The 15,715-nt window shown below is 32.0% G+C and overlaps 1 non-coding gene across 1 annotated transcript; it reads right to left on the bottom strand.

Moving 5' to 3' along the window:
• Nucleotides 1-218, bottom strand: LOC141669851 (small nucleolar RNA U3). The gene has a single exon (XR_012554104.1). It is a non-coding gene; the product is annotated as a small nucleolar RNA U3 (small nucleolar RNA).
• Between the last annotated feature and the right edge of the window lie 15,497 nt (nucleotides 219-15,715).

Below are 15,715 nucleotides of genomic sequence, written 5' to 3'. Positions count from 1 at the left end.
GGTTTGTCAGACAACTGCAAGACCACCCCAGCCAGGAAGAACCCAACTGAGAACGATCCTCTACGGCTCTGAATGGTGCACTGACCATGCAGGGCTGTTAATCACGCTCTGGTCCTACAGTCATGATTCATCCACCAGACTTGGTCACCTGTCTGCTTAGAAATCAAGGATACAGAGGTACGATTACTATAGAATAGATCATGTTCAAGTAAGGGTGTAATCATGGGTAACTTTAATAGTTTCAAATGTCATATATAATCTTTTTACGCTACCGTTATATTGTGATATCTTAATGTGCATGATTATATTGTTGATGAAAAGAGTTAAATCTAATCCGAAAAGTGTTTATATATACAGGAGACCACATAACTTCTAGAAAATGATGAAAACTAAAATTTAACAAATTATGATGCAACAAATAGAGTGAAACATCACACTGACTTAAGTTTGCAGATCAATTTATAAAACTTTCTCAATCAATAAATATAAATATACATGTATATACACATTGGTGTACCAGTACTACGAATCTTGCATGGCTGCTTGCTTGACTTGTTTTCAGTGATGAAATCGTCATTCCCAACTTAGGCTTACTCGAAGGACACCATGAGTGTTGTTTAACCTTACTTGAAGGATATTATAGTTGTAGTTGATTGCTGACAAAACTTAAAGAATATTTTGTTTTGCTAACACAATCATTCTGTCACTATATCATAGACTCGCTATATCATTCTTTTTATTTTGATTTTTAACAACATCAAATATATATGTATTTGCATTTGCAGGCTTTGCTTAATTCTAAAATTTCAATAACAACCGACCCGGGACACTAGATTTTTGAGACAATTCTACTGAACTGAATTATGTATTATATTTTAATGTTGAATATTTTATGTGATCTTTAAGAACCTAAAATCAAGTTTTATGGCTTAGTATTTGTATTATAGGGCATTCTAGTCATATTTAGTATTATTTATAAAGTAGTTATATATATATATGAGTTTTACATGAGTTAAAATTAACTAGAGGACATAATTATAATTATTGAATAAAAAAGGACATATCAGTAAAGTAACTCATAAATTTGGGACAAATTGTATAAATCCCCTTTAAAAAATCGAAACACCAATTGAGGAATAAACACTAGTTAGCTAACTGTACTAGTCAAACTGAGGCTTGACTATTAAATCCGACCGATTTTCGACGAGTCGTACTTAGCCGGTTTTCTTGTTGTGATGTCCCTTAACTTATGTTTTCTAAAATATATACTCTCCTTCCACCCAATTTTCCTATAAAATTCTTTACATTGGAATTGGGCATAAGTGAACCAATAAACTTTAATGTAATGTTAAATGTATAAATAGAGTATAATGAAGTAATATAGAGAATGTGTAACTTCTAATATTATATATCCTTACTAATTTTGAAAAACTTTGAAACATAAAGAATCAAGAGATGTAGTGTAAATAAGTAAATAAATGAATGGGTAGGAGGAGTAATATTTTACATTAAATGAAATGATGGAAAATGATTATAATTTAAAAGTATGAAATTTAATATCCCAAAAAAATATAAAATTTAATTGATTTCATGGAACTCTTACAACCACTTTATCATATTTATACTATCTAATAATAAGATAAATACACTTTTTATTGAGTTTAATTAATTTCATGGATTCAAACTTTTACAACAACATTACTATATCTATATTATTTGATAATAAGGTAAGTACACTTTTGGTGGAACACATGTTGTATCAAAGTAACAAATTATGATTTTCATTACATAATTTAATTTAAATGATTATATCCGGTTTAAACCTCTACACCTATATAATTATATCTATAATATTTATTTAAGGGGAACACACTTCCACTCAAACACATTTTATAGTACTAAAGTGCCGATTTGATTAAAAAACTATTTAATTGTATTGTAATCATCATGTACGAACCTTTACAAATACATAATTTTATAATATTTAGTATTTTATTTTCTTTAGTTTGTGGGAATCGAACTCAAAATATTTTATTCACCTATATAACCTTATACCACTACACCATATTGTCAAATGTACTTTTTATGATACACATAATATGTAAGTGTGCTAATTGAATATTTTACTGTGCTAAATGAATATTTTAAATAACTTTAAAGATAGCTACTTGCATTCCGCAAAAAAAAGATAGTTACTTGAATATTTGTACAGTTAATTTTAAATAATTGAATTTCAGATATAAAGTTAGACATAATATATAAATGTATTATTATCTTATTTAATAATTATTTTTTAGTTTAAATATATATCTCATATAATTTTAACATAATTTTTATTATAAAAAGTAATTAAAATATACATATATAATTTTTAAAGAAAATATTGAAAATATATTCGCTTATATATAAATAATCTATATTGGTATTACATATTTAGATAAGTTTGAATTATAATAATTCAATGCATTTTAGTTTATTTTGAATTTTAAATTAGAACTTGGCCCAATATTCAAAAAATACTCGAAATTTGACTACATGACCCGGCTGAAAAATATCGTCACATTCTACTTTTAGTAAATTTAAATTACAAGTTCGGCGAGAAATCTTACCAATAATGTGAAATTTTTTAATATCTTATTTTTATATAAATTAATGTGTTTAAGGTCTTTATAGGATCAAGTCAATTAATTACTTGTATTAAAATTACTAACTTCGCTGGAAGTGCATCATTGTTTTTTGGATTTTAAAAATATTCAAAATTTGACATCTCCTAGAGGATTGCTTCAATCCATAAATGGATCGACACAATTTACATACCTTGCCAGCATTCCTTGGATCGATAAAACCCTCAGGTTGTGTCATGTACACATCCTCTTCAAGGCTTCCATTAAGGAAGGCTGTTTTGATATCCATTTGCCAGATTTCATAATCATGGAATGCTGCAATGGCAAGTAAAATCCTTATAGACTTGACCATAGCCACTGATGAGAAAGTTTCATCATAGTCAATACCATGAATTTGTTTGAAACCTTTTGCAACCAGCCTAGCTTTATAGGTCTGAACATTTCCATCCATGCCCTTTTTCTTCTTAAAAACCCATTTGCACCCTATGGGTTTTAGCTCTTCAGGTGGATCAACCAAAGTCCATACTTGGTTTTCGTACATGGAATCTATCTCGGATTTCATGGCTTCAAGCCATCTCTTAGAGTCTGGACTGTTCATAGCATCTTGGTATGTGAGAGGCTCATCTTCATCTATGAGCATCAAATCACCACACTGAGTCATGAGAAATCCATACCTCTCTGGCTCATGGCGAAATCTACCAGATCTACGAACAACCTGTGTTTGTTGAGCATTATCATTATTCTGCTCTTGTTCCACTTCAGGTTCAATGCTATTTTGCGGTTCTCGATCTTCATCGAGATCTATAGTTCTCCCACTGTTTCTTTTGGAAACAAAATCTCTTTCCATGAAGACAGCATCTCGAGCAATAAACACTTTCTGCTCAGAAGGACTATAAAAATAATATGCCATTGTTTCATTAGGGTATCCTACAAAAATGCACTCTTCGGATTTAGGTCCAAGCTTGTCAAATTCTTGACGTTTCACAAACGCCTTACATCCCCAAACTTTCATAAAGTTCAAGCCTGACCGTTTCTCTTTCCATATCTCATATGGATTCTTTTGAACCTTCTTAGTAGGAACACGGTTAAGTGTGAAAGCCGCTGTTTCTAGAGCGTAACCCCATAAACTAATTGGAAGATCTGCATAACTCATCATCGATCGCACCATGTCCAACAAGGTGCGATTTTTCCTCTCTGAAACTCCATTCCATTGAGGTGTTCCTGGCGGAGTGAGTTGTGATACAATCCCACACTCTTTCAAATACTCTCTAAATTCGGTGCTTAAGTATTCACCCCCACGATCGGATCGTAAGATCTTAATACTTGCATCTCCGCCAATTTGCTTCTCTACTTCAACCTTGTATTCTTTAAATTTTTCAAAAGAATCAGATTTGTTCTTCATAAGATATACATATCCATATCTACTGAAATCATCAGTAAATGTTATAAAGTAGTAGTAGCCTCCTCTAGCCATTACACGCATTGGGCCACATACATCACTATGTATTAGCTCCAGACATTTAGTGGCCCTTTGACCCTTACCAGTAAAAGGGGATTTAGTCATCTTACCAAGCAAACAAGATTCGCATTCTTGGTATGATTCAAAATCAAACTTATCCAAGTATCCATCCTTATGTAATTTGGATATGCGTTTCTCATTTATGTGGCCTAGACGACAATGCCAGAGGTATGTTTGATTTGAGTCATTCATTTTAAGTCGTTTGTTTTCTATATTACAGACAGGGTTATCTAAATCAAGAACATATAAACCATTAAATAAATGCGCAACACCATAGGTTAAATCATTCAAAGCAAAAGAGCAACTGTTGTTCTTTATTGTAAACGAAAAACCTTTCTTGTCCAAACAAGAAACAGAAATAATGTTTCTGCGAATCGTAGGCACGTAAAAACAGTCTTCTAGTTCTAAAACAAGCCCAGAGGGCATTGATAAATAATAAGTCCCTATAGCTAAAGCAGCAACTTTTGCTCCATTGCCTACTCTTAGGTCCACTTCTCCCTTAGCCAAAGTTCTACTTCTCTGCAGGCCCTGTACATTTATACAAATGTGAGAAGCACATCCAGTATCAAATACCCAAGATGTAGAAATAAACAAATTGACTTCTCTAACATAAATACCTGATCCAGAAATCTGAACTACTTTCTTTTTCTTCAGATCCTCCAAGTAAATTGGACAGTTTTCCTTCCAGTGACCATCTTTCTTACAGTAGTGACATTCACCCTTGACCACACCACCTTTAGGCTTTAATGCCTGTTTGGGACCTGACTTTGGCTTGGGTGTAGAATCAGATCCAATATTCTTCTTACCCTTCCATTTGCCCTTCCCTTTGGCCTTACCTTTATTTCCCACCATCAGTATGGGAGCAGGTTCAGCTGTCTCCATGTTGGTCTCATATGTTCTCAACATATGCAACAATTCAGTAGGTGTTTTGTCAAATTCATTCATATTGTAGTTCACAACAAACTGAGTGAATTTGTTGTTCAAAGAATTCATGATTAGGTCAATACCAGTTTCCGGACCAATCGGGAAACCCAAAGTTTCAAGGTACTCAACGTAACCAATTATCTTCAGAACATGTGGGCCAACTGGTTCACTCGCCCCTTGTTTGCAATTAAAAAGTGACTTACTCGTGTTGAACCTTTCTTGACGAGTTTAGCTTGCAAACATGCTTTGCAAGTGCTCATTGATAGTATATGCATCCATATGCACATGCTGTCTTTGAAGCTCAGCACTCATAGTTGCCAACATAAGACATGCAACATCATGCAACTCATAGTAGCACCCTCAGGAAGGGGGCCTGAAGGAGGAATATCAATGACATGGAGCTTGCGCTCCTGCCTGAGGACAATCCTCAAATTCCTCTGCCAGTCTAGGAAGTTGTTTCCTCCTGTCAGCTTGTCCTTCTCAAGGACTGAACGTACGGATACTGTGTTTGTGTTGTTTGCCATTACTCAGTATCTACAATAATAAAAGCGCAAAATAAACATTAGATTGTCTGAGTTAAAATTTTATGTTCATATGATTATGATATATTCGTAATATATCTCCCACTATTTTTTTATCAAATTAATAGCCCTAACTATTAATTAGGAAAGTATATCCCATAAATCTTTCTAGTGAGCCAAGATCCATATTTCGTCATGTTCTAAGTCAACCACTGGTATCCTTAAAACATGATTATTTAGGTAGACAACAGTTGTCAATTATATCATATATAATTCTTGGATAATTTGGTGAACAATAATTGATCTTATCTATCTAATAGATTTTTAACCAAACTATATGCTTCTAAGTTCATAATAGTTGAATATAACCGTTTATATTCACCTTATTATGATGACTCAGTTAAGTTAGACCCAATGATACAACGTCCGAATATAACTGTTTATATTCGTCGCATTTCACCATGATAGATAGGAGTCCCCTGCCACTGACAGCCCTTCCCCTTATCGATCTAGGATTTAATGAGTGTTCATTCATTGGAAAGCATCTGATTAAAACTTAATATTTTTACTTAGGGATTTTTAATTTAGAACGATCATGATCCCATCATAAAGAGATTCCCAATTTTTCCTTGAATAAAATACTTCAAATCAATACTCGTCAATGGTTTGATTTCCAGGTAGTGGAGGAGTCACATTCGTCTCGCTTAAAACCCACAGCCTTACAAGTTCTATGAACCCGTTGTTGACAAAATCGCCCCATGTCAGAAATAAAGAAAATTCGTATTTTATTCCGTGTTTCATAAACACGAGAATCTCATGATCGTTTGTTAATTTTAAATCTTGAGTCGTTACAGATTTTATCTTGTTTAAAGGCATGGCATGGGTGATGTATCTAATACATACATGCATCATTAATCTAATTAAAACATGTATTTTCTACTCTACACATACTATTTATACATCATATGAAAAGTACGTAAAGTAAACGTGCAATAGTTATGGCCCAATCCTATGTGATCTTTTCAGGCTAATGAAAAGATCAAGGTCAATCTATGGTGTAAAAATAACTATTACATATGTCTTCTCTATTGCTTCCATTGTCTCCTTGGCCTCCATAGGATGCCTCCTCTTTCCCTTGTCCTTCTTGGATGTTACATTAAGAATTATACTAATGAACTTACAAAAGAACTCGAGTTACATTCGAGATAAAACAACTACAAATAAAAAACGACATGCAAGTCGTATTTATTACAAACCAAAAGAATAAACCATTACAACTAAGGTCTTAAGGCCATAACTATGCACCATGCTCAAGTAACCATTAAAAAACATGATAGATCATATAAAGATGACATACTATTTATCACTTATCATGATCCAATCAAGAATAATAAATAAGTAAAGCATATGTCATAAGCACAAATTAAAAACGAAACCCTAAGCACGCGAAATTTTTGCAAAATCAAGTATCAGAATACTAGAAAAACATGTATCAGAATACTATTCTAGAAGCATATATCAGTATACACACGATCCATATCCCAGTTACCAAAAACGTGTATCAGTATACATATTTTAAGAGATCACATACATATGAGTTATGGCAGATCTTAAACATACTAGTATCATCATATAGATCATTAACAGATTCATCATATCATTCATATAACATAACTGTTATCATGGCAGACTCATATAACATAACTGTTATCATGGCAGACTCATCACACATGCATACTTGTAAAAATACAGTAAACACGTAACCAAATCAGCCCCTTATACACGTAGCTCTGATGCCATTGTTGGGTTCCGAAGGCATAAAACGCAGCGGATAAACGTAAATAAAACAAAAAATTTCGAAACCCAAAAACAGGATCCATGTATAATTATGGACAGATTATGGAGATAACGAATCATACCTTTCAAGAGATTAACTTTCACAAACTCAACGGAGATCCTAGCTATCACGCTTTGTGTCTACCTCTTGGAGAAACACCTCTATGGTATCCACACGAGCACCTTCAAGAACGTCTCACGAACTTGACTACGGAATGGATGTACTAGCCTCCTTCTTGACGACCTGAATTGCCTCTGCCTCTCCTTGCTGCTAGGGTTTTCTTAAAAAACGTACAAGCCTCTTTAACCTCTCATTATCTATTTATAATGACTGATTAAAAAGGCCCATAATAGCAAAGCCCAACCCTAGTAGGTATTGGTTTAAATAATAAAAATGAATTTCTATTATTTAATTAATAACTAAGTCATACTTAATTATTATGGGCAAAAACATTCCTTTTAATTCGAATTTATATTATCTCAATTAAGTCTTACTTAATTATAATAAATTTTAAATAATCATCAATTAATTTAAATCCATAATTTAAATTAACTATTCCATTAAGTGCTCTATTTGTGCGACCCTATAGGCTATTATTTAATTGGCAATAATTTTATTCTCTAATAAAATTATAAACAATGAGCGGTATCTAGTAATACATCATTGTTACCCAATTAAACAATAATTAAATCGTGATTAGATAAAACCTTTCGTGATTAATGTTTTTCGTGTAATATAATCTCTTTAACCATACATATTATAGATTAAACTCGAGGCATGTATTTAGTCATCCTCTTCAACATTTAATACGGGTTTACTTGATCCATGAGTAGATTATCGAGACAAATCATTATTTGAGCATGGCCATGCTTTTATAATCTCACTCAATCAAGAGGCCAATAATATCTCTCCTAATTATAGGAGGGTTAAATCCTTTATCTATCATTCATATTTCTCATACGACTCATGATATACCCGATGTCCACTTTTATCATCACTCGATCAAAAGTAACTTTTAATGTAGTCAAAGTATATTAATCCTCGTATAGAAATATAATGATTTCAAGTCAAAGGATCGTTAAACCATTATCACTGTGAGTCTTTCTTATGACTTTATTAAACATGAAGAATCTCACTGTGGGTCTGTCCAGTACCATGTACTCTCACATGTACCTATGTATTGACTTTTGTATCCCCATACTTATAACCAATGAGATGTGGTTATCTTGTCAAACAACATACTAGTCTATCTATGTATTATTATTGTCCTATATAATAATACTCGAATAGGGACCTTTAAGAATATGATATATTATATAATCTCAAGTTCAAGTCATGTACTTAAACTATACAATTTGTATCATGATTCTAAGGACATTTATTATGCTAACAAAATATTGCAGTAATTAAGGTCATAATAAATACATTTATTGAATGATCAACGGACATAAAGATAAAAGAATAATGTATTGCCTCTAGGGCACCTACACTAACACTATATTGTCTCGGTTTTCTTTAGGAACATGAGCATACACGATGTTGTCAAATATTTTAAAATGATCAATCTTGTATTTTTCTTTAAATTATGCTTCATAAGGTATTCTATTTCTCACGATTTTTGTAAAATATCTATTCAAAATGTAAATTATTCTATTAACAGCTGGTGCCCATAAATTTTTAAGCAATTTTTGTTACCTTGGAGTATCTTCTGGCCTTCTCAACAATGGTCCTATTTTTCCGTCCGGCGGCACCTTTTTGTTATAGCGTAGGACGTACGGTCAACTCCCTTTTCATTCCATGTTCTTTGCAGAATTTTGGAATTCATTACTGGTGAATTCACTTCCATGATCAGATCTTAAAATTTTTATAGAATAGTCACATATTTTTTTCTTCTAGAGTTTTAAACAAGGTAAAATAAAATGCTCACTACAAGAAAAATGTCATCAGACAACACCCATCAGACAACACTTGACCAAAAAAGTGTTGCCCAGAAATTTTACACAACAGTTTTTTAAAAACCAGAAAACAGGTGTTGTGTGAATCCCATTACTACAATAGGTTTAAAACTATTGTCTAGCATATCGTATCAGACAACCATTTTATGAGATAAGGTGTTGTTTAAATAAAAAGATTTCATCATTCCTATAATGCTTTAAAAACTATTGTCTAGGTAATCGACACAGACAAGCCTTTCTAAAGATATGTTGTGCAAATGAGGTAGTTTGTACAACAATTTAATTTTGCATTGTCTGAAAGTAATGGAGACAACGTTGTGAAACACCGTTGTTGGAATGAGACAAGTGTTTTCTCAATGGATTAGTTAAGCTGGAATCAAACAACGTACTTCCATTGTGTTGTCTAAATATCACTTGACATACAAGTGTTTTTATTCTGTTGTATGTCACGACATCACACAAGCGTTTTGCTCATAAAACCATTTTCACTTGTATTGGTGAGCTGGTATAATGAGAGACGTTCATTAGGAGGAGATGAGGTGGCACCATGTGATTGGTGAAAAAACATTCACTTGGATTGCTGAGTTGGTGTAATAAGAGCAGTTGATTGAAAGTATATTTAATATCAGCCATTAGATTAAAAAACGCTGTTACGCTTACACAACAACTTTTGTTCAAATAAATGTTGTCAATGTTCATCTAAGACAACCTTTTTTCATAGAAAACCGTTGTCTGTAAGTCTGATTCTTGAAATTTCTGAAGCATTGCTTGTGATGAGGTGGCACCATGTGATGGGTGAAAAAATATTCACTTGGATTGTTGAGTTGGTGTAATTAGAGCCGTTGATTAAAAGTAGATTTAATATCAGCCGTAGGATTTAAAAAAGTTGATCATCTAAAACAACGGTTTTTTTTCAAAAAAACTGTTGTCACTATTTATTTCAGACAAGACTTTTTCATAGAAAACCGTTGGATGTTGCCTCGTACTAGATTTTTTTCCATACCCGATTAAAGAGATAAATTTTTAAAATGATTTTTTAGATGATCCAACCGTACGGATGTTAAGAAATACTTATTTTAGTCACATGAAAAAAGTATTAAAAATTTTCAAATTCATCTCGAATGTCAAGATTAGAAAAATCTGGTAAAAGCACTACTTCCCAACACAGGATTCGTTCCCGATGAACAAGATAAATTTTTTAAATGATTTTTTTGACGATCCAACCGTACGGATGTGAAGATATACTTATTTTAGTCACATGAAAAAAGTATTAAAAAATTTCAAATTCATCTCGAATGTCAGGTTTAGAAAAATCTGGTAAAAGCACTACTTCCCAACATGAAATTCGTTCCCGATGAACAAGATAATTTTTTTTAAATGATTTTTTCAACGATCCAACCGTATGGATGTTCAGATATACTTATTTTAGTCACATGAAAAAAGTATTAAAAAATTTCAAATTCATCTCGAATGTCAGGATTAGAAAAATCTGGTAAAAGCACTTCTTCCCAACACGGGATTCGTTCCCGATGAACAAGATAAATTTTTTAAAAGATTTTTTCACACTTGTTTGTGATGAGGTGGCACCATATGATTGGTGAAAAAACATTCACTTGGATTGCTGAGTTGGTGTAATAAGAGCAGTTGATTGAATGTATATTTATTATCAACCATTAGATTAAAAAATGCTGCTACGCTTACATAACAGCTTTTGTTCAAATAAATGTTGTCAATGTTCATCTAAGACAACCTTTTTTCATAAAAAACCGTTGTCTGTAAGTCTGATTCTTGAAATTTCTGAAGTGTTGCTTGTGATGAGGTGGCACCATGTGATTGGGGAAAAAACATTCACTTGGATTGTTGAGTTGGTGTAATTAGTGCCGTTGATTAAAAGTAGATTTAATATCAGCCGTAAGATTTAAAAAAGTTGATCATCTAAGACAACGGTTTTTTTCAAAAAAACTGTTGTCACAATTTATTTCAGACAAGAATTTTTCATAAAAAACCGTTGGGTGTTGCCTCGTACTAGATTTTTTTCATAACTAATGAAAAAGATAAATTTTTTTAATGATTTTTTAGAGGATCGAACCGTACGGATGTTAAGAAATACTCATTTTAGTTTCATGAAAAAAGTATTAAAAAATTTGAAATTCATCTCGAATGTCAGGATTAGAAAAATCTGGTAAAAGTACCCCTCCCGACAACGAGACTCGTTCCCGATTTACAGGATTAATATTTTAAAATGATTGTTCGACGATCCAACCGTACGGATGTTAAGATATATCGATTTTAGTCATAAGAACAAATTATTAAAAAATTTGAAATTCATTTTGCATGCCAGGATTAGAAAAATTTGGTAAAAGTACCCCTCCCAACAACGAGACTCGTTCCCGATTTACAGGATTAATTTTTTAAAATGATTTTTCGACGATCCAACCGTACGAATGTTAAGATATATCGATTTTAGTTATAAGAATAAATTATTAAAAAATTTGAAATTCATTTTACATGCCAGGATTAGAAAAATTTGGTAAAAGTACCCCTCCCAACAACGAGACTCGTTCCCGATTTACAGGATTAATTTTTTAAAATGATTTTTCGACGATCCAACCGTACGAATGTTAAGATATATCAATTTTAGTTATAAGAATAAATTATTAAAAAATTTGAAATTCATTTTGCATGCCAGGATTAGAAAAATTTGGTAAAAGTACCCCTCCCGACAACGAGACTCGTTCCCGATTTACAGGATTAATTTTTTAAAATAATTTTTCGATGATCGAACCGTACGGATGTTAGGATATATTGATTTTAGTCATAAGAAAAAATTATTAAAAAATTTGAAATTCATTTTGCATGCCATGATTAGAAAAATCTGGTAAAGTACCCCTCCCGACAACGAGACTCGTTCCCGATTTACAGGATTAATTTTTTAAAATGATTTTTCGACGATCCAACCGTACGGATGTTAGGATATATCGATTTTAGTCATAAGAAAAAATTATTAAAAAATTTGAAATTAATTTTGCATGTCAGAATTAGAAAAATCTGGTAAAAGTACCCCTCCCGACAACGAGACTCGTTCCCGATTTACAGGATTAATTTTTTAAAATGATTTTTCGACGATCCAACCGTACGGATGTTAGGATATATTGATTTTAGTCATAAGAAAAAATTGTTAAAAAATTTGAAATTCATTTTGCATGTCAGGATTAGAAAAATCTGGTAAAAGTATCCCTCCCGACAACGAGACTCGTTCCCGATTTACAGGATTAATTTTTTAAAATGATTTTTCGACGATCCAACCGTACGAATGTTAAGATATATCAATTTTAGTTATAAGAATAAATTATTAAAAAATTTGAAATTCATTTTGCATGCCAGGATTAGAAAAATTTGGTAAAAGTACCCCTCCCGACAACGAGACTCGTTCCCGATTTACAGGATTAATTTTTTAAAATAATTTTTCGATGATCGAACCGTACGGATGTTAGGATATATTGATTTTAGTCATAAGAAAAAATTATTAAAAAATTTGAAATTCATTTTGCATGCCATGATTAGAAAAATCTGGTAAAGTACCCCTCCCGACAACGAGACTCGTTCCCGATTTACAGGATTAATTTTTTAAAATAATTTTTCGACGATCCAACCATACGGATGTTAGGATATATCGATTTTAGTCATAAGAAAAAATTATTAAAAAATTTGAAATTGATTTTGCATGTCAGGATTAGAAAAATCTGGTAAAAGTACCCCTCCCGACAACGAGACTCGTTCCCGATTTACAGGATTAATTTTTTAAAATGATTTTTCGACGATCCAACCGTACGGATGTTAGGATATATCGATTTTAGTCATAAGAATAAATTATTAAAAAATTTGAAATTCATTTTGCATGCCAGGATTAGAAAAATTTGGTAAAAGTACCCCTCCCGACAACGAGACTCGTTCCCGATTTACAGGATTAATTTTTTAAAATAATTTTTCGATGATCGAACCGTACGGATGTTAGGATATATTGATTTTAGTCATAAGAAAAAATTATTAAAAAATTTGAAATTCATTTTGCATGCCATGATTAGAAAAATCTGGTAAAGTACCCCTCCCGACAACGAGACTCGTTCCCGATTTACAGGATTAATTTTTTAAAATAATTTTTCGACGATCCAACCGTACGGATGTTAGGATATATCGATTTTAGTCATAAGAAAAAATTATTAAAAAATTTGAAATTGATTTTGCATGTCAGGATTAGAAAAATCTGGTAAAAGTACCCCTCCCGACAACGAGACTCGTTCCCGATTTACAGGATTAATTTTTTAAAATGATTTTTCGACGATCCAACCGTACGGATGTTAGGATATATCGATTTTAGTCATAAGAAAAAATTATTAAAAAATTTGAAATTAATTTTGCATGTCAGAATTAGAAAAATCTGGTAAAAGTACCCCTCCCGACAACGAGACTCGTTCCCGATTTACAGGATTAATTTTTTAAAATGATTTTTCGACGATCCAACCGTACGGATGTTAGGATATATTGATTTTAGTCATAAGAAAAAATTGTTAAAAAATTTGAAATTCATTTTGCATGTCAGGATTAGAAAAATCTGGTAAAAGTATCCCTCCCGACAAGGAGACTCGTTCCCGATTTACAGGATTAATTTTTTAAAATAATTTTTCGACGATCCAACCGTACGGATGTTAAGATATATTGATTTTAGTCATAAGAACAAATTATTAAAAAATTTGAAATTCATTAGGCATGCCAGGATTAGAAAAATTTGATAAAAGTACCCCTCCCGACAACGAGACTCGTTCCCGATTTATAGGATTAATTTTTTAACATGATTTTTCGACGATCCAACCGTACTGATGTTAAGATATACTCATTTTATTCACATGAAAAAAGTATTAAAAAATTTGGGTGTTGCCACAATTTATTTCAGACAAGAATTTTTCATAAAAAACCGTTGGGTGTTGCCTCGTACTAGATTTTTTTCATAACTAATGAAAAAGATAAATTTTTTTAATGATTTTTTAGAGGATCGAACCGTACGGATGTTAAGAAATACTCATTTTAGTTTCATGAAAAAAGTATTAAAAAATTTGAAATTCATCTCGAATGTCAGGATTAGAAAAATCTGGTAAAAGTACCCCTCCCGACAACGAGACTCGTTCCCGATTTACAGGATTAATATTTTAAAATGATTGTTCGACGATCCAACCGTACGGATATTAAGATATATCGATTTTAGTCATAAGAACAAATTATTAAAAAATTTGAAATTCATTTTGCATGCCAGGATTAGAAAAATTTGGTAAAAGTACCCCTCCCAACAACGAGACTCGTTCCCGATTTACAGGATTAATTTTTTAAAATGATTTTTCGACGATCCAACCGTACGAATGTTAAGATATATCGATTTTAGTTATAAGAATAAATTATTAAAAAATTTGAAATTCATTTTACATGCCAGGATTAGAAAAATTTGGTAAAAGTACCCCTCCCAACAACGAGACTCGTTCCCGATTTACAGGATTAATTTTTTAAAATGATTTTTCGACGATCCAACCGTACGAATGTTAAGATATATCAATTTTAGTTATAAGAATAAATTATTAAAAAATTTGAAATTCATTTTGCATGCCAGGATTAGAAAAATTTGGTAAAAGTACCCCTCCCGACAACGAGACTCGTTCCCGATTTACAGGATTAATTTTTTAAAATAATTTTTCGATGATCGAACCGTACGGATGTTAGGATATATTGATTTTAGTCATAAGAAAAAATTATTAAAAAATTTGAAATTCATTTTGCATGCCATGATTAGAAAAATCTGGTAAAAGTACCCCTCCCGACAACGAGACTCGTTCCCGATTTACAGGATTAATTTTTTAAAATGATTTTTCGACGATCCAACCGTACGGATGTTAGGATATATCGATTTTAGTCATAAGAAAAAAATATTAAAAAATTTGAAATTGATTTTGCATGTCAGAATTAGAAAAATCTGGTAAAAGTACCCCTCCCGACAACGAGACTCGTTCCCGATTTACAGGATTAATTTTTTAAAATGATTTTTCGACGATCCAACCGTACGGATGTTAGGATATATCGATTTTAGTCATAAGAAAAAATTGTTAAAAAATTTGAAATTCATTTTGCATGTCAGGATTAGAAAAATCTGGTAAAAGTACCCCTCCCGACAACGAGACTCGTTCCCGATTTACAGGATTAATTTTTTAAAATGATTTTTCGACGATCCAACCGTACGGATGTTAGGATATATTGATTTTAGTCATAAGAAAAAATTGTTAAAAAATTTGAAA

Source organism: Apium graveolens, chromosome 6 (genome assembly GCF_009905375.1).
Source record: "Apium graveolens cultivar Ventura chromosome 6, ASM990537v1, whole genome shotgun sequence".
Lineage (NCBI taxonomy): Eukaryota > Viridiplantae > Streptophyta > Magnoliopsida > Apiales > Apiaceae > Apium > Apium graveolens.
This window is presented reverse-complemented; position numbering and strand designations above follow the sequence as displayed.